The following is a 23,494-nucleotide window of genomic DNA, read 5'->3' on the forward strand; positions in this document are numbered from 1 at the left end:
TTTGAGCTAATTCAAAAATTCAGTTATTCTCAGCAATAGCAATTTTCTATAAGCCAACTAGCCCTACGGTGAAAGGCAGAAAAGCAAGGTCGTCTACACAAAATATATTTTGAGCCACTATAATTTGTTTTTCTGTTCACGCCTTTGCATATATTGATGGATGATAAAATTATCTATTTCACTAGTATTTTTTAATATTTCTATCGTTATTCCAAAAGAAATTATATGAAAAAGCTTTTCGAAAAATCTTACATAAGAAAAGTCAAAAAAGTGTTTTTACTTTATATCTTCAGAACGGCTAGTCATATGTTCTTGACATTTCCAATATTAGTGCGCATGGTAATGATGCACACATGGTTAAAAGCTCAATTTTTAAAATTAAATACAGAGCTAAATAATTAAAAAGGAGCGACCCGCCCCAGGCCTTTTAGCCCCACTCTCCCCTACAAGAATTTGAACTTTTAAAGCATATTGATAACAGACTGAAAATGAATAACCAGCATTTTAGTTAGAACATGTGTATGTTTTTATATGGTGAAATGTGTAGGGGAGAGGGGAGCTAGTTGGCAGGTGGGGTAATTTGGCATTTTACTATTTAGACCCATTACAGACCAAAACAAATCAAGCCTTTTACACCAAATCTGAAAGACCAACACCCAGATTGCTCACACAAAATTTCAAAAGTATACGACTTCCCCAACAGGAGTTATAGCAAAAAGAAAAAAAAACGGCAAAAAGTTTGTTTTGGGTCTCTCAGCACTTTTCATTTTTCTCATAGTATAAAACTCTAAGAGAGTCAGAAAACCCAAGCAAAAAATAATTAATTTTAGTCTTATTTTTAAAAGTAACCCCACATTTCTACATTAAAAAGTTATGTAGTTATCAATTTATTTGTTCGAAAAGCACCCTGTGGGGTTAGTTGGCAGAAATCTGGTGGGGCATGTTGGTATACAGATTTCTCACGAGATGCTGAGTTTCAAGTTTACAAAATTCAACCTAGAAATTTTGGAGCAATGGAGAATCGTCAGCTGCCAACTTACCCCGTAGATGGGGCAAGTTGGCAGACTTTTTTTTACAGTTTTTCTCAATTTCACAATTTCGTGTAAATGAACATTTTAAACAAATTTGATCAATTCATAGAGGATTGAAATCTAAATCTCATTCATTCATTCAATTTGCAAAACGTGTGGTAAAAAAATTCAAATAAATTCACAAAAAGTGACCCTGCCAACTAGCCCCCCTCTCCCCCCCCCCCCCTAGGCCTAACTATGAGGCCTATATCTATATGTATCGCAATTATCGCAATTATTATATAGACATGTTATTTTGTAACCGCAAATAAATACTCGGCACTAATAAATCTCATTGAACTAACTCAAGGCGAATTCCGAATTGATAAATTCGACCGATGTAAAGTAATAGTTTCGTTTGCTACAAATAAATTTATCGCGATTTAATTTAAACTACGCGCCATCACATTTCGATAAAACTTAAAAAAAGGAAGGCATTTATTAGAAATAAGATTACATCCGACAATGTTCCGAGACTTCCGGCGCTACGCGATCAAAAAGTAAACTGCGTAAGTGATCGAAACGTTGAGCATTGGAGCCGTTGAATAATAAAAATAATGGACTGATGATTTATGGATTGATGGTCTGTTTGGATCTTATTCCTAGATGGCGTGACGGCTTAGTCACTAACTTTTCATCTAGTGAACTCGACGATGATGAAATGACGAATTGTAATGGGACACGACACCCATAGAGTTTCATGTTATGTTTCACGTTATTAAAAGTTGGTATGGAGAGGGGGGGGGGTATAGAAAAAGGGACAGGGAAGTGGATGGATATACTAAAGTGAGGAAATGCGATCCGCCCGTTATACACCAATCCACCCGCTCCGAGACCTAAACCGCACGAACGCGAGCCGGGGGTTCGCGTGACAGGATTTGTTCATGGAAAAATAATACCGATGCCTCGCGCATTCTTCTTGAGTTGTTTTTTTTTTCTCTCTCTCTCCCCTCTCTCTCTCTCGACAACTCGTGGTGTAATAATTCAGTTATAATTTTCTGTCTAGGTCTATGCAGCAAGACGATATGCTGACGCAATGTTTAATGGCTTCGGATTTTCACGTTCGAACGGATCTATAAGTTTGACGCTTTGCATCGACTGCAGGTTCTCTCGTTCGATCTGTATAGGGGTTCTTTCGTTCTAGACTTCGCTGGCGGGCCTGGCCGCCCAATGACTGATGACCTAATCATAATATCGACGCGGTTTATAGTTTATATAAAACTCCGGGTCTTGTTCCCCTTATATCGTCTTTGCCCTGCAGTTATAAACTCGACTAACAAGAGGAGAAAAAAAATAATCGACGACGATGAAACTTTGGCATTTCCAACAACGGAAAAGTTTCGATTGAGGCACGTTCCAGCCTAAGTACCGCGGGCGCGGTGGAGTAAAACAGACCGAGCGACGGACGGCCGTGCGCATCCTGTGTAGCTGTCACCGATTAATCAACCGCCCGTCTCGACTCTCGAGTTGCCAAAGAATCCGTGGACCCTGGCTAGTATATGTGTTTCATCGGAACCACTAATCTGCTTAACAAAGGAGATGGAGTCCTGTATATGTGCCACAGTCACTAGGCCTGTCTGAGCTCTGTGTGACAGCCGAGAGAAGAAAAACAAAAAACAAACCAAACTAACGAATAGGCAAGAAGGGATTTCAGGGGGTCTTTTATATACCCACTTAATATTTTCCTTTTTCCTTTCACTCTCTTCTTCGCGCATATATTTTTTAGCTGCTGGAACGGAGCCAAAACTCAAACTGCTGGCGTGGTCTGGGATTCGACACACAGTTACAACTATACCTATACAATTTTGTTACTGTGATCTACGACTTTGCTGCTATACTACTACCGCGAATGTATTAGACGAACGAATGCTCTTCTTTCCCCTTTTTGATGGCATTTCACGAAGATCTATTGTCCATCTAGATATATATTATACGGTGGAGTGGGTATATAAAAGCACGGACCATCTTCATTTCATCGGATAGATATGGGGGCCTTGACGAAGGACGTTCGTGTATAAATTTGGCTGGGCCATTAAGCGCGGAAAAAACTTTCTAAAACCGTATAGATACTTTTTTATATGAACGTACACATTTGATTGCTTCTATAGCTACACACGTTGGAATTGTCAATTCGATTGACCTTGTATGGAGTGACGATGCAATGAAAGAAGGCCTCGCACCGTTACACCGACGTATAAACAATCCCGTAGCGATCAGCTGATCTATTTCGAGGAAGAGGATGTGAATGTGTGTTTCCAAAAATAGGGGCAAACTAACTCATGAACACAGTCGACGCATAGGTATATACAAGTGGCGAATTTCCTCTCTCTATTATCTCTGAAGGCATGCGCTTTGGCTCCTTTTGGTTTAGAATTCCAGGATTCCTATAAAACTCAGAGTGTGTATCGTATATACCGCCCAAGAGTTTGGAATGCGCGCCGTGAGAAACTGAGAAATGCGATCGTTATACAGTTTGGAGCTGATTCGTTTGTTTGCAATTTCCTTTTCCATCGTAAAAAAGGAAAAATCGTAATTGTTTTCTTCTCAGAATTAAGGCCAACGAAATGAAACCCTCAACTGAAATCACACGCACAGCAGCAGAGAGCCTGGAACACAACTAAATGAAAGAAAAACAAAAAAGGACGAAGATTAATTGTAGTCTCACCTGATTCGGCTTAAATAGGACTTGTCCACCAACTTCCGCTACAATCTAAAACCGAGCTGGAGCTAAACAAAGATCATATATATACATAGCCCTTGTATACAAGGAGCGAATCGTCACAGCATTGCTCCTTGAATTATCTTTGGCTTTCGAGGAGACGTTGGTTTCCCGCCTCTGAATCATTCCTTATTATATTCTCTCCCGCACAGCACCCAACAGCCGCAGCCCTTGACTATAGCATTAAATTAACCCCCCCGCAACATGCGCTGACACATCGTCGACGAATTGTTAAAAGTATTTTCTTTTAAAAAAAAAATTTCTTGCGCACTCTTCCTTTCGTTTGTCCCGCCTACTTTCCGACGCGTGCCGGGCGGTTCTCGGCTATTTCGCGAAAGATATAAACAAAATGAAAATGAGGCTCCTGAAATAGCCCCCAAAGGGGAGGAAAAAGGCTATACTACGGTAGTACCACTTGGAAGAGAGAAAGACAGCGCCTTCATTCATTCGCAACCGGTTCCTCAAAAGTCGTGCCGTGTAGAAATGCACAGCACGCCAGGATGTGGAAGCGGACCGGGCCAGCAGCTTATAACAGCAGCAGTCGTGTGTTCCAGTGGGCGTCGCGCGATTGTCTCTTTCTCTCCCTTCTTATATAAAGACTGCTGATGATTACGAAAACACGCACAGAAGACGTGCTGGACATTGTTGGGTCATGATTTCATTGAGTATATCCGCGCGCCTTATGTTACTGTGCGGCATTCTTGGATCAGCCGGGCGATTCGCGTGTACGGAACGGCGAATACGGAAGAATTTTTATTTTATTTTTTGGAGACGCTGCAGCACCAAGGAGACAGTGACAGATGGGAGTTGATAATCTTCACGATGTATGTCACACGCCGCGAAGAGAGTGCGCGAATGCGGTAAGAATTGCGGGCGGGATGGAGATGATGCCCCTATGCACGACATGAGAGAAAGGGCCGAGAATCAAGACACGAAAAACCGTATATATACATTCCGTCTATAATAGAAATATGGGAAGATGAAAAAAAAAACTATTGTTGGTAATCGTTTTTTTTTTCTCAGTGTTTCTGACGGTTCCAATTTGCGGCTGCTGGGTAGGACTCTAGTCGACAAGGAGAACAGGTCAGAGAAAGTGCCTGAGGTCTACATTCAATGTAAACAAACAGGAAAATCAAACTTTCCAGTATATATATGCTGCATTTGCCAGCAACTTATCGATTGGCATTGAAATACTGCCAAATTCCTCTATAATCCTGTCGCTGGAATATAAAAATGCGTTCAATCGTCTAGGCAGCACCGAGGACTGAGATACATAAGTTATTCGCGATATCCAAGTTCCCTTTGTATTGGAAGAGAAGAAAATGATCAAACGGTGAAAGCAAATGGCCAAAAAAATAATAAACGAGGTAGACAGTCTGATGGCTTTTGAAAATTTCCAGACGTGACTGATGACTTAACTGGACACGCTCTTTTGATTCAGAAGACTATGCGAAATGATATGACGAAATTCCTGGACACTATACGGTACAACGTTATTTTTAAAGCAAGTCATTTCGCGTGACGGGGGGTGATTTAAAACACAGCGTGAACGAAAAAGTGGCAAACAAGAAAGTCAAGTGAGATTTCTTATAAGTAAATCAACGATACAAACCTGTTTGGAAATGGAAATCAGATGCAGTTCACTGATTCAGACAGCCCAGCACTTTTGGTTTCTAAACAAAAATGGTGTGAATTCCGGATGACGTTGTATCGCTCTATCGCAATCAAACAACCTCTCCGATTACCGCGGCCAGTAAAAATTATTCCGTTTCTCGACAAGTTTTTCGAGTTTTGTATAGTAGATTCACGATTGTGTTTTGGAGATTTCGTTATAATAAAAATTCCTGCACGTAAGTGAGATGTGAAAACCTGAATGGACCAACCTGCTGATGGAGTCGATATTAAAAACAATCCCGATAGAATAAGAGACATGGATTTTATAATAACCGGATTCGCGCAACTGGAATAAAACGACGGACCTAATGGACTCGCGTTATCCTTCCAGAGGTTGGAGAAATCTCCGCGTATAGAACACCGAAAACGCGATGACTCATTTAATGACCTTTGCCTTTGTTTGGTCTGCACAGCAGTTTTCCTCCACGTATGAGCTAATATTTCGGATGAGTCAATCATCAATTCATAGTGGGAAGAAACGGCGAGGCGTCGCTTAATAACCATTCATTTCAATTTTTCAACAAAACCAGAGAAGAGAAGAGATAAAATCTGGTTGTTTTTTATTGCTAAATTTCTCTCTCTTCCATTCTCATTCGGCGTGGGCTACAAATACTACAAATCGCATGATGCAAGATAGCGGAAGTGGTCCAGCGCATACATTATATTCTGCGCCCGGCAATCCCATTTCCCTTCTCCCGTTTGAAAAGCCCAGCATCATCATTCGGGTGCTGTGCATTAGTCAAACATTCTCAAAATCGCACGCCAAGTCTCATCGAAACGGTCACGAACGAAAAACCCACGCACCAGTCGAAAAAAGAAAACGAAAAGGAAACTTTCTTTTTCGGTTATTTCGCAATCGAAAAGAAGAAGAAGACGAGAAACTTATTCGTGCTGAAAGTGAGTTGGAATATATGGTAGCTATACTATACCCCCGGCATGATATTACCCGCGTTCAACTTATAGATATACTGACGTGCAATTTCATTCTTAATGCAACACTCACACGCTCCATTTCCAGTTGTTTCATTGAACAAAACTGCGAATTGAGCCATTCGTTTTCGCAAGTTCTTTTTTGTTTTATTGTCGTTGTCGTTGGGAAAAATGAGACCTCCTTATTTGGTTCATGTAGGACGAAAACCAATAATGGCGAGAAACAGGCGAAAATATCATTTGAGCAGTCATATATATTGCGCAGCACGTATAGACTAGTGTGTGAGGTCAACAGCAGCAAGCACATAAGCAGTAACCCAATAGCCCGAAACATTTGTGCTGCTTCGAATATTCTTAGCTGGATCGATTTGGAGACGTTGAGCAATAATGACAGGGGATCTGGAATTCTTTCTTCCGTGAATGATTTGAGATTTGTGTTTTTGTCCACTATTGTGGATCTACTCACTCGTGACACGATTATTGTGAGACAGAGCTGGTGGTGTCGCGTAGACACACTTTGACACCACGGGGTCGTCCATTGAACCGCGATGAGATATGGAATGAATTCGATTTCATATCGTCGAGAAATTGAGCAGCCGAGTTCCATTAACAGAAAAGGGCAGCAGCACTCGTCAGGTTTCTTTTACAGCGACGCAGTTGCTGTCTACCTTCCAGCCAGCCAGTCCGCCGCCCCATCCGCCCCATCAATAGGGCGACGAGGGAGTGCAATATCACACGACGAAACGAACTTTATATGGTCATAGAGTGAGGCAATATGGCAGGAAGAAATGATGACGTCGAGAGTTGCTAGCAGAGTTGCCCCCATTGCGTTTCATTCTATAATGTACTAGCGATGATGAAATACTCCAACCTACTTATGCATGGATGCACGCCAAAAATTATTTGAACAAAAACAAAAAAATTGCGCAAACAAAATTCGCGACCGCCAAATTTGGTGTAATCGAATTATTGACGGATTTTTGTTTTCTTTTTTTTTTAATCCTCTGCTGCGCCTTTTACGTGTTTGCGGGTGGAGTCGAGGTCCGGCCATGTAACCTGCAATGTTATATTATTCATGATTTCATTTTTTTATTGCGCATTATAAAATATAAATTCGTTTATTTCGGTTTGATTTTTTATTGTTTATTAATTCGCCTAAAGTAAAATTTTTTTTTTTAAATTGTGTACAAATTTTTTCATCAACAGCTGGAGCTATTTGCTGAAAGTACTGAGCTCGCCGAGGGTTAATATGTTTATCCGAGCTAACCTTCGCCGAAATTACAAGCGTGTGTAGTGCAGAGACCTTCTGCTGGAGACAGAAACACAAGTCCGCGCGAAGCAATAACACAGACTGCCGAGTTGTTGTTGTACGCGGCCGGCCCCCGCCCGTCTAATCGTTAAATGAGCTGATAATAAGTCTAACAACAGGAAAAAGGCAGAATGAAATCAGGTAATTATTTTGAAATAAATGCGCCAAAAATATATCTCCTCTCGCTCCTCGCCCAACACCCGCCAAAAAATGATAAAACATCCTTCAAATTTTTTTTCGAACAAGGTTATTGCGTCACGTGTGGCTTATTCGATTTCGGGATTTATTTTTTTTCTTCTTCTTCCTCGTTCAGGTGGCGTCCCGCTGCGTTGGAGGCCATTCCTATTCCTTCCTAGTAAAAAAAGGAAAGTCTCGTTCCTTCTCTATCTCTATCTCTCTGTATAGATATTCAATTTGACTTAGTACTATAGTTCTTTTTTTCTTTTGGCATAAGATCGACACACACTGTGTGTGTGGTTGTGTTGTAGGTTGGAACTTTTGGGTGGACGTTGAGTGACGTGCTACTCTCACTTTTTCTTTTGGTTTTTTGGTCTTTTCGCTCGATCTCTTGGCGCCCATCAGTTTATATTATTCGCCAGTCTTGTCTGCTGATGTTGTGTACACGTCCGCACGCGCGTCCCGGGCGGCGAAATTCTTCGGAGAAGATCAACATCGCAACCGCGTATGAAATCGGCGCAGCGCCAAGGTTTTTTTTTCTTCTATTATTCCCTCGCCCGCGACGACTAAACAAGCCCGTACGTGTTCAGCAGCAGCTCCGAAAGTGACGCAACACCGTCGTCGGTGTATGTCTATAAGCCATCCGGAAATTGATTAGACTGTATAGGGAGAGAGGAGATATATATACAACAACAACCATTTTGTGGCCTCTATGTACATGTATAAAGCGCTGAAAAGTCGAAGCCATTTAACGCTCTCTCTCTCTGTTTTGCGCTTTTCTTTTTTGTTCTGCGTCTATAGTGGAAAGATGACAGGCCACTCCGACCAAATCAAATTCATGAATAAATGAAGGCAAACACAAAATAAGAGTTCACTCTGCTGTCACACGCCACTCCTTTTCAGCTTTTTAACGCCCACCTTCGACGACTGCTGCTGGGCTGTTGCTGTGAATATTGTCCGGCTCCAGTTCTGTTTATGGTCGTCGGCTTTATTTTTATTCGCCCCCGCGCCCGTGTGTATATGAAAATGTAATGTTCCAATGACATCACCACACCGCGCAAAAATGATGGCTTCGTCTTCTGCTGCTGCTGCGTCGCCTGTTTATATTTACACTAGCTGTGAAAAAGCATAAATGCGAAGCAGGTGATTCAAAGTGAACCGATTTACTTTTTATTTTTATTTTTCGACTTTTTTGGTGGGGAGTCCAGCTCAGAAGAGTCGAGTCTTTTATCTCTCGACCGGATCCAGCAACACACATCAGCAGAGCAGCTGGAAGAATGCGTCTATTTTTGAGCCGTAACACCGGCCGATAAAAAAGTATACCCCGAAAGAAAAAAAAGAAGAAGAGCCGCGGTCGTCGTCGGTCGTAGGTGTGTAGATAGATATAAATATATTCTACTCTATACGAGATAGAATAGAAATGGGAAGAACAAGAGGGAGATATGAACGGCGACGGGAGATCTTTTCTCTCTCCCTTACTACATCGCGTCTAGCTATATTGGACCTTAAAAAAATAACACACCAAACGAAATCTATCTCTTTCTAGCGTGTGTGCAACATTATTACGCAACCCATATAACCATCACTCCTACGGTCCTGCCCCTACAATCTCGAATCTCAAGTTTGGGCCCAGCGCTCTAAACAAACCGTAAATCCGCCACACTTTCTACAGAGTACGCGGTATAAACTTTTGACGTCATTAAATCGGTTATATAATGTGTTGTGTGTGTGGATATACTACCGGACTCAATGGGAGATTCTATTCAATCTTTTTCTATTTTCTATTTCACCGTCGTGTGCCGTATTGTATTTATGCAAAGAAGATTCCGAAAGACATATAAACTTGATTGGCCGCTGTTAAGTTGGAAATGATTATTATTATTACTCTCAAGTTTGCGTGTGGAGAATGACCAATGGAGAGCAGCGCTCGCCACTGGATGTCCGCTGCTGCTGCTGTCCGCCACGTCAATGCACACGATAAGTCGAAGAAGAAAAATTCGAATATTTTTGTTGTTGTTGTTTTTTGGTAAATTTTTTAAAAGGGTTTACAGCGTCTTATCTATTGAGGTTTCTGTTGTTCCATAGCCATATACGTGACAGGCTATATGCTGGGTGCTCCGCGCTATAGGTGAATCGCTTATCGATTGAAGACATCGCCGAGCACTTCCCCGGCCCACAAAGTTCTTTTTTCCAGCAGCTCCGCTATTTCTTTCTCTTTCCATTTTCTTCGTATTTTCCAGCAACTTGTAATGTGTGTTTCTTTCTTTTTTTGTTTGTTTTGTTTGTGACGATCCTGTTTGGTGAGGACAAATGGAAAAAGAAAAGAAAAAATAATTTTAAATGAAACCCCAAAACAGGAATCTATGGGCAACCGAAAAGACTAGATGGGAAAAAAGGTCACGCGTGGCGCGGAAACTCCAAATCAAAGTGGACGTGATGGATCGGTGCGGGCCAAGTGTTTTTCATTTTTATAATATGACGTTGCTCCTGATTTTTCCTCTATCGATTCTTGATACGCGCCGATGTGTGGGCTTGTATAAGGTACCTTTTTTTTCTAGCGCGTTGTTTTGTCCCCCTATAGGTACCGTATATCGCCTGATAAAAAGAAAAGAAATTTGAATACATTTTCGTTGTCTTTAGACCTGTATTACCGGCCGTCACATTTCTCCCCCCCCCCCGTCGACCTGTGCCCGTCGTGCTGCTGCCTTTGAAGGCCTTAAACGGCCATGTCGCCCGTCTGCCGCTGCTCCTGCTTATACGGTGATGTCAAAAGCCGGTAGCCGACTTGGCTTCTCGGGTCTCTTGACACCCGTCATTCGAAAACATCCGTCAAAAATATACGTATAGAAATTCCATTTGTTTTATCTGGATGCATATGTATAAAAAGGTTATTCTCTATAAGCTGTATGCTCTCTGGTATAGGCCTCTATACAGAATTTGACTCGATGCTTCCCGCTGTCGCCCGGCATGATAGATTCCATTTACGGAAAAGGGAAAAATTAATCAGTGAAATTTGGCATGTTGAGCATTGGGTTTGCTTTTGCTCACAGGAAAGGCAATAAAGGAAGGGCACTTATACTTCCCTTTCTGGTGAATCTTTTTTTCTTCTTTTTCCTTCTCAGCTTGAAAAGAAAAGTAGAAATCTACCAGAAAGGAAAAAAAAAAGATGAAGGATCCCCTTTTTCGATGGAATCTCTCCTATCTATCATTTGATACACTGTACGTTGGAGAGCGACCTCGCCAGCTCTCATTGGCTCCATTCTTTTCCATCCCTTTTTTGCCTTTTTTCCAACACAGAGACAGAATGTTTTTGATCCATTTCCTTGTCACTTTCCTTCCTCGGTGCTATATTTTTATACTGTAGAACATCTCCAAACATTACGGTTTCTTTTTTCTTCAGACTTTTTGCTCTTCCATCGTCTGTTAAAGAAGCTGAGCCTTGCAGCAGCAGAGGCTTCCTGTCTTTAAAGCTCTTTCCTGCTTTCATTCGTTTTCTTTTTCTTATGCTGCGGGATCTTGGATGATGGCTGACGCCGGTAATGGCAACATGCCGGAATCTCAAAAGCTTCAAATGCACCGCGGCTACAGGGGGAAAAAAAGAGACCAAAAACAAAAAAGGGGGAAAAAAAAGTCAGACGTTTAAAAATTTCACCAATATTACCAATGGATATGGCCTGCAGGTCACGAAAAAAGCTCACGCTTTTCGTTTGTTTCGATCAAAAAGAAAACTGCACCGTTATTCATCACGACGGGAAAATATCTAATATTCATGTCGTTAGCCTAGCAAACGCGCAGCATAGTCTTCCTCGTCAATATCAGAAACGTGAATAGACGGAAAAATGTAGATGAATGGAGAAACTACATAATATTCAAGGCAGGCAGCATTCAGTTATTCCCCCCTTGAATAACCATAAAACCTTTGAAACAGTCAAGACTTTGACGCTGTTTCGGCTGTTGTTTTGGCTTCCCGAAAATCACGAATGTAAGGAGGATGAACGCGGTGTAGTAGAAATCAAATTTAGCGTTATCTAGTCGCAGTTAATGTCCGATGCTGAGATAGACAAGTCGAATGTCCGATATTATATCGCTGGAACTCGAGTTGGCCGACATGGGCAATTCTCCGTTACGACGTTTATTTGTTTTACCTTTATTATATAACCAATCAGTCGTCGGCTTTCTCTCCCTATTCTTGGGCTGTAAGCACATTGGAACGGGATGATTATACTTGAAAGGAATAACTTGCGTTCATTTCCAGTTGATTGTATTTGTATAGAAGAATTAGTTATTATAGACTGTATAGGGCTGAAAGGAAGTCCCGTGCCGCTCCATCACCCGGCCTTAATCGTGTCTGCATTCACCGTTATTAGTTCTCTAAACGTATGTACACCTTGATATTCAATCGTCGGTAATCTTCCAGTTCCTCCAGGCCATTTCAACAGCTGCAACAATTCCGATCCAGTCATTAATTTTTTTTTTCCTATTTTATCTAGACAGGCCTTTTTTTCTTATTCTTATTTCCTGTGTTATTAATTCTTTTCCTTCATTTTTATTGATGATGTCCTTTTTTTTTCTTTCCTTTTTTGAATTTAATCCGGGGCTGCTCTGTTCTCCTCTCCAGCAAGAAGAGAAACCCACGGAAAGCAGATATACACTACGCGCCAATCTCCACCCTAGTATAGTTACACTGCCGCCAACGTATACGAAAGGTATTTCGTTCCAAAATAAACAAAATAGTAAAATACTGGAAAAGAAAAAGGTCGAGACGGGATGGACGTGAAGGTCGTGACTGGCTGCTAGGGAGGGAAAAAGAAACAATCCGCCCTCGTCTCTCTTCAAAGACACTATGTAAAAGACGTGTGTGTGTGTGTTTAGGTTACGCAAGAAGCGTTGGCACGCCGGCACACGACGGCCGCCTCTAAACACAAAAGACACCCATTGTGAAACCTGATCACAGATTGGATGGGGATAGAATATTGGGCAGCCAAAGGGAAAAAAAATCTATAGGCAGTTGACGCCCTTCATTAGCTCGTCACTTTTTGGCTCGGTCATTCCGTTGTCGTTTAGAGAGAAAAAAAAACTCTTGACGTGTCTGACGTGTTGCAGCTAATTGATTCAACGACGGACATGCGTCAGGAAATGGAGTGTGAATGACATATCCCGGCTACGATTTATTATATATCTAAACTGTTGCCCAAAAAATGTTGGTTTGAAAATGATTTCTATATTCTCGACACAAATCGCAACAACTATTCATACATAATATCTCTCTCCAACAATCTACATCGATATTATTATTATTCGCCTTTTCCTCTTCCGCACAGCACAAACCGGAAGCCGGCCCTTTTATACCTGACGCGTATTTTTGATTGTCGCTCACTCACATCCATGTATGTGTATGTGCGCACGTGGAGCTCCCCTAGTCCCCTCCCCGCTTGAACATTTGTGCCGTCGTGTTTATGATGATGTTAACTTTCCGGTTTTTGTCCGAAATCGAACGCTTTTTGGCTCTGACTCCAGGGGGGGGGGGGGATGTGAAATGTTGCCGACCTGACAAGCTGCTGGAAGGGGTCCGTCGCTGCCGCAGCTGCAGCAATCCTATGCATATTATTTGGATGGTGTATAATGCGAAGGTCGCGACCCAAATGCCACCGAAAACCAAAAAGGAAATGCAAACGCACAGTCAGCAAAGCTCTCTCGGTTCTACTGTCAAATAATTGGTAGCTGGAAATCAAGAAAGAAAGAAAAAGAAAAGAACACACGGACAACACAAGGTATATATGCCACTCGGCAGTCGGTGCGCATCCAACGGCACACACACGGGGATGCAAGGCCGTCGGGTGCGGATATTGTTGGGGTTGCTGGCGCCAGCAACTTGGGAGAGAAACAAAAAATGTTAAGCTTTCGGGCATTCGTATTGGGTGGGGTCCGTTGCCTACATACATGAGGAATTATATTATAGATCTCTCTCTCCTTCTTATTCTTCTGTCTGCTGTTCTGCCCCTTTCATCAATCGTAATGATTTTTCTTCGTGTGTGTGTGTGTAGATGTGTTCCCTCCTGTCTGCCCATGTTATTTTATTGACATTAATACCTAATGATGATCGCATCCCAAAATATTCACATCGCAAAAAAAGAAAAAAAAATTATTCAAATCATTTTTCCATGGCCAAGTTATTGCGTATTATATTCAATGGCGATTGGTGCGGCGGACTAGACAATAAATTACAATTAGCGAGCTCTAGGAACCAATTAATTTCCCTTATTTCTTTTTTGTTCTGTAGTCGGAAAAATGTGTAGAAAATAGTCTGTCGCTTTTCGGGTCATTCCAGTTTTTATTTTTTTTTTTGTCGTACATCATGTCACAGTTAATATCTGTCTGTGAGTCGCTCGTATCTCGTGACAGGTCAGGTGCTTTTGAGTTGCTTATTCCCTATGCCTTGAAGTATATAGCGGCAAGTTCAGTTCGTCAGGGCCGTCTCCATTTTGCTATGGTTTTTCTAGTTCATTAGAGCGGTTGACTAATCGTGCCGTCATCGCCCGTAGTCGCTACAAGTCGTCATATACAGTATACGTTCACCTTGCGTCAGAAAATGAACAAACGGTACCCATTTTGACTCAGCCGAGCGTTTAAAATGTTGCTCTAATGCTCTGTCAAGCGCGTCATCGACCGCAAGTGATTTCGTCGTCTCCGCTGTTGCGCGTATTACATTTGAACTACTTACAAATCACTTAACCAAAAAGATTCGGCGGTTTGATACCACTTATTCGGAAGCTGTCGTATAGTCAAAACAATTTCACAATCACTTTCCTTCGTCGTCTTCTCTTTAAGGAGCCGTGACTCAAACGGGACGGTGTAAGGATCCATGTCGGCTGCTGCTGTCGACATGATCGTGAAAGTGTTCTTCTCAATTGACCTTGTGGGAAAATTGGCTAAAAGACAAACAGCAATACAAACGAAACAGAAACCAAAAGAAGAGTCAAGTTGCTACTAAAGATGTGCAGTTTACAGCTGCGGTGAAAAAATAAAAAGAGAAATAACAAATAAAACAGGGACAACTATCAAGACGGCCTGTGGTGGACGGGAATAGAGAGGTGGGAGGAAACCGGCCTCAACCGCAAGAGGGACGACCGAGTTGAGAGAAAGGGAATAGAAATAAGGGGCCGGCCCGTCGCCCGTCCGTCGGCAGTCTTCTTTCGCTAGTCGAGCGGTTCGCACGTACGCGCATTCTATATAGAGTTTGGCTCCCTTTTCTACATCGATAGTGTCACTCTTTTATTTCCCCCAAAAAAACTCTGACTTCCTTTTTATTTTTGGACCAAATTATCCGTCATTTTTCTTCGTCTAAAAAATCAAAAAACAGCGGATGTCACAAAATCCGGATTATTCAGCAAAAATCTGAAATGTTTTTAAATTAAAAAAAAATACAAAAGAAAATCCCAAGTTCAATGTCAGAGAACACACAGGATGTTTCCACAAATCACGACGAGAGAGAAGAAAGAATCAAGCCGAGAGGAAAATCGCTCTGTGTGTCTATCGATCCTTTTCTAGCTGTTGTATCTGTTGGCGCGTATAAAAGACTCTACTAGACGAGATGAAAAAGAAGACTGTCCTCCACTCTTGTTTATTTATTATGGCCGTCGTCTAGTACATAACCAATGCTCAAGTGCTGCAGTGCTACTAAATTCTCTTCTCTCGTCTCCTTGTGTTTTTATTATTTCGTTTTTCTTTTTCTTTCCTGGCTGCTGCGTTTGTTATAATGCCCAGCTCCACTCTCTCCGGCTGGTTGGGTTGCTCGCCTGTAGACTCCAACAAGCCAAGTTCATTTATATCATTGTGTGTCACGTCTTGTTGGAACTCTTACCCAAATACCCCAAATGGTCGGAAAAGTTTAGTCGAGGACACCCAACAAAAAAATTGTACATACAAAAAAAAACATTAATTCTGCACTTTTTTCTATTCATTTTTCTTCTGCTGTGATCCAACGACTGCTGTATACACACGAGAACCAACGAACCGGTTTTTCGTTTGTCTTCGCATGTTGACGTTTGACGTAAAGACTTTTTCTTCTTCTTCTTCTGCTCTTTTTGGGGTTTACCTTTTTTTGTTTTAGCCTGTTACCCGCGTTTGCCATCGGAAATGTGTGAGGATTGCGTGCTGTTGTCCACCGGGTCGGCGGAATAAATATTTATGACTTATTGGGAATCAGCTGTTTGGCTACATTCCAGCCAACAACAACAACACAAAAAGGTCTTTCTTGTGTTGTGCACCATCACGAAAGTCCGACTTGTGGAAGTCGATTTATTTCGGGTCGATTGGATGTTCGTTAGTTAGCTACTTGCCGGTGTGTTTATTGTTTCGGGGTCTTCTTAGCGACGGGGCCACGCCTTCCTCATTTCCATCGCCTTGTTTTAAAATACTCACTCGAGTGGCATGTTGATGGACGTCGCGAAGGTTGTAAAAGCATCTCGGATTGACACCCGCTTTTGGTCCCCTTTCTTCTCCGTCCAAATAGACGCCAACAAGGAGTGACGAATTGGGCGGAGGCCATTCTTTCGGGGTTCGGCCGTCCATCTTCTACTCATGTTGTAGTAGCGCTAGTGCTACAGGGTCGCCGTGGCCTAGCTGTTTTTCTTCTTTTTCTATAGAAAACAGTTTGTCATTCCGCTTGTGTAGGCCCAGCTGATTGTCATCAACCTGGCAACACTGAAACACCGACAAAACCGGTTATCAAATAAGGCTTGTTTAGACTGCGGCCTTTGAACTGTTGTGTTATATATCTATTATATAATACAATTGTGTTGGTGAGAGTCCGTGTTATTCGCCGGATGGCCGGAATTGCGGATGAAGAAGAAGAAGACAGGAAAACTAGCCCGGCGATCGTTCAACACCGGCTTCACATAGACATCACACTTTCATAATTGACGTGTGCAAGTTGGAGAAATGGAGGGGGGAAAGAACCTTAGAACCTCTATAGCTGGGCTGGCCCATTGGCTGTCATCGCGTGTTCTCGAAATATCCCGCCCTCGGGCTAGCTAGCGCTGCTCCCTCGATCCTCACGCGCACTCTCTCCGGCCAAGTAAACCGTACATGTCTAGGCTGTGTACCATGTTCCAGCAAAGGGGGAAGAGCAGCAAGGCCGGATGGGGGTCTCTCTCGGCTGGCAAGGTTACTGCTCTCTCTCTTGATGACGATCATAACATCTGAAAATATGAGCTATTTTTTCTCCATGCGTTATTTACGTTGGTTGACGAAGATGGCGACCCGACGCCCAGACGCCGGGCGATTGCGTCGGTGGCCGTGGCCCACAGCGGGCGATGGCGCTGCGCTGCCACCCCGGAGACAAAAACAAAAGAGAAAAACGTTTGCGTTTGCGGTCGGGCTTCTTCTGCATCGAAACAAATGGGAAACGGGAACAACATTTTTCTTCGTGACCGTTGCCTTCCGGCCAAAAGGAGTCGTACACTATACGCGCACACACAAACTACACACAACGGCGTTGTACCGATTTCTTCATTTTCTATTCAATAACAATTGCCCTCAACCCCGAACTTTCCAACCGCTTTGGGTGTTTTATTTTGAGTCGAAATAATAAAAGAAAAAGGTCTGCAGACTCTTACTAGTAATTGAATCTAAAAATAAAATGACTTGCAACGTGTCGATTGCCTTAAACTTAAAAGAAGAAACAAACTTTTCATCGGAATCGACGTCCGTGTAATGTAGGTTTCACTGCGGTTTTATTAAATAGATAACCCGAAAGGAAATTAGTTATTTTTTTGTATCGAATGGATAATCAGCGAAGCGAATCACACTCCCGTTGTGTCCAATGTACTTACGTGTGTTTTATCACTTATCTATATACACTGATGTAATTCGAAAATCATATGATCCACATTTCTTTTTTTGGTCGGGTGTTAATCACTCAACTATCAACTATATAGTTAGGGGTATTTTTTTATACCGTTATGAAAATCGACCGAAACGACAACACGTTCAAAAGGCGTGGAACCGTGAACAACTCGCAGCGTGTTATTCTTTTGTTTTTCAAAAAGGAAAAGATAAAAACGTAATTTTTTGTTTTTTGTTTCATCGTGTGTATGTATGCTGTGTGTTCCTGTTATACTATGATGTATATATGGGCATTCCTTTTGTTTGTTGCTCTCTAAAATAAAAACCTCCCTTCGCTTCTTCTTAATTAGAAAAAAAATGCTGGGGAAGAAGAAAAAGAAACAGAAAAAAAAGGAAACGAAAAAAAAAAAAAAAAAAAAAACACTCACAAATAAAATAATAAAGGTCGGTGAACCCCCCGGAGCAACCGAATAAGAGACCCCGGCGGGGCCGATGCTGGCGCGTTTCATTTTATATATGACGTTATATAAGTAAGACCCCTTCTGATGAGGTTTCCTAGACATATTGGAATGCCAATAAGACGAGAGTATTATTGTTGTTTAGAAAAGAAGCGATTGAGTCATCACGAATGGGGAATTTACAAAAAATATTTTCCCAGCAGTCAGTCGGATAGATTTATCTTCCGATTTAATGGTGATTGTTTTTTGATGCTCCGAGAACAACTACCACACGCAAGCTGCCTTCTTCTCGTCTCTTTCATCCAGTCTGAGTGCTTGTTAACAAAAATGGCACTCGCAATAGCGACAGAGAAAATGAAGAAAAATCTGTGACAGAACCTCATTTTCGGGATAGGAAAAGTGTTGTTAGTTTATTGCTCCGAAAAAAGTGGAGACAAGCGAAGCGACTGCCCAACTTTGGGAGCCTCGTGAAAACGAGAGAAAAATGAAAAAAGGAAAACGAGAACGTGGGGCGTCCCGACAGGAAACATACTTTCCTATCAACATGTGCGATGGTCTGCATGTGTAGTATGTCATGCTTGCCAGACAGCTGTGTGTATTCGGTTGCCGTATATATACGTATCTGTGTGTTCTATCGAACATTTCTTTTAGGGTCTATACATCGTCTATCGCTCGATTCAACTTCTTTTTTGGTTGCCTCACTTTGCCTTTTTCGCCTTCGCCAAAATAACGGATCGTATACAACGACGTCCGATTCGTCAGGAAATAAATATTGCAGCGTGATTTATCGAGTGGAGAATCAAACGCATTTTTACGAGACATTTGAAAAATAAAATAAAATAAAAAAGGTGCCAAGCCCGACATCGGCCAGTTCCAGCGATCTCTAAAACCAGATAGGAGCTAGCATAAGTCCGCGCGTGATTCAAAACATGTTTTGGTTGGGCCGCGGGAAATCACGGGCAGGCGACAAAAGGCAATACGCCGGGGTACAAATACAAATCTAAACGTGGTGTGTGATGTCAGTGTCGTAAATAAAAACGCGCGTTGAACCCAAGACCAGCACAGCTGTTCGATTTGACGAGATGCTGTAATCCTCCGCGGGCCTCGGCTGAATGAAGCGCTTGCCCAGCCCGGGCGCGGTCTTTCAGCTGCCGCTTTATTTTACATTATACTACCACAGGGGAACAACCAAACGGGCCTATATAGCGCCGGCTTTAACTTGATTGCCACGGCCCCGGCGTTCGCTTATAAGTTGGTTGGATCGGGGGTAGTCTATAGTTTGACACTGGAGAAATGGCCCATTGAGAAACCCCCGACACATATCACACACACTACTGGCCGTCTAAGTTATATATTAGCCGCGTCAGGGAGGCCCAGGAAGGTTGGTAGTAGCCAACGCGTGTCAAACGAGAGTTTTGTCGTGGATATATATGACGATCGTTGCTCTTTTGAGTTTTTCACGGGTTGAGGTACGGCGACGAGTCGACCTGTGCACCACAGGGGGTGTCTCCTGCATTATTTCTTACTCCCGTCTCTTTCCAATTCTTTATTTTTAAAACATGTCGTCATCGTCAGAGAGCTAGGCTGCTGCTGCCAACTCGTCGGGATTCATTTCCCCAACAAAGTTCTGGATTTTTGTCTTTTTTTTCTTTTTTTTATCGGTCTCGGTTGTATAATGGTCGCCGGCCCGCTACACGTACTTTATACGCCGTCTGAAAACGAGCTAGACCCGGGTGGTCATTATCACCGTGAATGATGACCCTGTGCTTCCTTTTCGCGTCTTTTTTTCCTTCGTCTCAAAGGCTCTTTAGAGATGGGAAGTTGTGAAGACAGATGGAAAATACTGAGAGAGAACACAGTTCGCTTTCTCGTCAACGCTCCAGCGGATTTCTGAAGTAGAGACCCGCCACCCGATTATACACAGACGGAAGAAAAGAGAAAAGAAACGAGGACGCGGGGGAAAAAAAGAAAAGAAAAAAGTCGAATTATTTATATGTTACGCATTTTTCTTTTCTCTCCTCTTCGTAATCTATTTTGAAAATTTTGCGACAGGAGGGAAAAGACGGATCGGCCTTCTTGGCACCTTGTGTGACGCTGTCGTCTCTGCTTTATATATTTTGTCGCCAGTAGTATACAGACGGCCGGGACAGACGGCCAACAGGGTCACAAAATTACATAATCGTAGAATGAATCTTGAAATCAAATGAATCGCCGTCGCCGTGGTGTATTTTCAGCTCTGTCACGCCGCCAGTGATTTATTTGTTTGTTTGCGTTTGTCTGGCCACTGACAACGACAGCAGGAAAGAAAAAAAAATCTGAAATTTTCGCTTTCTCCTCTAATAAATTTATTGTAGGGGAATTATTCAACTCCCGTGTACACATAGCTAAACTTTACCTTCTTTTATATATTCATGGCGCATTTTGACTGGAAGGCAAACAGACGGCGATTTGTAAAAAGGTGGAATAGATTTGGTTGATTTGGCTAAACAAAATAATCAAAAAGTGATCGGTTAAACAAAATGAATGCATAATTTTATTTAAAAAAAACAGTTTACTGCATTTTCTGTTCACATTTACTTAGTTAAAAACTCACATATCCTCCCCGAATCTCTCTATTTTAAATTATGCGCTTAGAATACAGCGTTGCCATTTTCACAATTGACTGAAATTTTGTGAAATTTCTTACACACCGACGTCTGATGGCCCCAAGGCCCCTGATAATGACGTTTGTCTGTCGGAAATTAAATAAAGTTTATACACCTCTATTTTTAAGATATAGTCCAGATTATTTGAACAAAAAGGATTTTTTTACCGTTCCCGCCGACTCCGGGATCGGGTCACGCTTGAACGCCCCAGCCGCCAGTCGACAGACGTATATTTTCGTGTGTGTCATACCCCCCTAACCATATTTTAGCCTCAAACCTTTTGCTAAATCATTGTCATTTTTTTTTTGCCCAGCTCCGTCCCAGCTTTTTGCTGGGACATGGCAGCTTTGTAAGTGGTATGGGGAGAAAGCTATGGGGATCTCTCCATACCCCTGGTTTTGTTGGCTTTCCATGCGAGAGTAGGCATGGTCGAGAGTGCTCAAGGCATCATCTTATTGGGTAAAATGTGGCGTCACGTGACTTTTGGCAACGTCTATTGGGAGTTTGACTGTGTGCAAACTTAACGAACCCCTGGACTTACCCCTTAACTTATATTCAATCACGACCACTAGATGCCATGATATGTTTTTATTTTTATTTTTAATACCAGCCAATAGAGGGTAGAGGTTGAGGCAGGGAAACTCGCCAAGTAAAGCAAAGTTCCCATTTCTTTCCAATACGCCAAGCTGAGAGGGTATCTGAGAGGGAGCTTTGTCTTAGCTTATCAAAGCTGTTAAGAAAAAAATGTTTTTTGGCATTAAATTCAGGTGCTTCCGCAATAATTAGAGGGAAGATGTGCAGACAAAGGGGGGGGGGGAATAAAAGAAGGTTCGCCCTGTTTTTTTTCTCTCTGTTCAAAAGAAACCTTCTTCGCTGTTATGCGGAAGAGGATTTCTTCTGTTCGTTGGCAACTAGGTTTTCCAGGTGCACCCTCGGAGTCTGCGTGTGTTTGTGCATGTGTTTGATGTTCCTGTTCAATGTTCATCACCATAGATTTTCCGCAGCATCATCTGCATGCATGCAATGGCATATGTTGCACTGTCGACTAAAGAAAATTGAAAAATAAATATAGTTTCAAAGATGCAGAATACAATCAATGTATAATATATTAACAAGTGTGGGTTTTGGTATTGTTCCGTTAAGAGGAGAGCGACGTTTAGGACGTTTAGGCGTGAATTAAATATATCAAACAATAAAATAATTAAGAAATAAACTAATTCAAACCTGCAGCTGGTTGTGAAATACTCCGCCAAATTGTGGCTTTTGCTTCAAGAGCGGAAAGGGCAATGTTTTCTGCCACACTCTTTTGTCGAATTCTGCTTCTACCACTACTAGGTGATTCTCTTTCGACCTCCCCTCCAATGTATCCTATGGTGGATTTATCTACAGTTATGACGGAGCTGTCATAACTATAGTCTCTTCTTCTGATTCCTCTCTGCATCCTAATTAAATAAATAAAAAAAAAATTAATAAAACACTAGGCTCTTAGTCTCTCTCCCTCCCCCCCCCCCCCAACAAAAAAGAGATGGAAGAATATAATACCTATTCATTATGGTGAAATACGATCGGACGTCGTTTAATGTTTAATTCGATAGAAACAAAAGCTGGCCAAGATTACGTAATTTCATCACTGCCTTGTGAGCTGTCCATTATAGAAGAAAAAAAAAAGAGTTATTTGTTTTAGATTGCGTAATAATAACGATGCGGATTCGGTTACAGCAATCATTCTTATGTGAGAGCCCATATCTATTCCGGCGGCGCGTTCATCCGCTTTATATCGTGCGGTATAGTGTGTGGCTTAATGTTGGCGTGTGTGCGTGTTTATGTGCTTTGGCTGGTAATTATTGAGCATCGGGAAATTGACAAGACGCGTTCCTGAAATTCTCCCGCCAGTAACTTGTTCCCATTGAAATCTGTTGGGCGTTCTAATCTGGAATCTGCGCAAAATGTCACCCAACTAAAACAGCATCCGCAAGTTGAAATGAGCTTTCGCAATTCAAAGCCATTTCCAGATTCTGTCGAGATTGGCTGCAAATTCTGTTAGACTTTGAGTGCAAACTTGGATATGGAACGTTATACTATACACAACATGGCATCATCTGATGTTTGCACATTTACACATGGAAGTAGGGAAACCCCATGAAATTACAAACGTGATCCCATCCATCTCTATGCTCTCTTTCAGTGTGTTTGCTTTGGCTCCTTCTGTTATGTGTTTATAGCTATTGACAAGGAACTACACAGTATATAACCTGATGCCGAGCCATGCACAAGGAGCCCAGGATCCAATGTCCTTGTGGTGAAAAGAAGCGAAGGAAAACTCATCCGGCTCCTGTCACAGAATTCCCCTTCGTAAAAAATTGTAATGTATTATACAATACATTGCCTTTTACCTTCGTGTTCAATGTTTCTGTTCAAGTAATTGTGGCACAATTAACGTAGTGATTTTCGTGTCGCTATAGCTGGCTGACAGGAGCGAAACACGACACTGGTGTCCACAACTGTGTCGTGTGTAATCTAAAACTACCATAATTGAAATGATTACGGGACAAACGGGAAATGACATAGATATAAATTTTACCCGCAAGGCCAATAAGGCGTACTGGACACCATGTCCAATAAGGATTGTTTTGTCGCATATGAGTTCACTCAACTTGTGCTGGACG

Source organism: Daphnia pulex, chromosome 11 (genome assembly GCF_021134715.1).
Source record: "Daphnia pulex isolate KAP4 chromosome 11, ASM2113471v1".
NCBI classification, from domain to species: Eukaryota; Metazoa; Arthropoda; class Branchiopoda; order Diplostraca; family Daphniidae; genus Daphnia; species Daphnia pulex.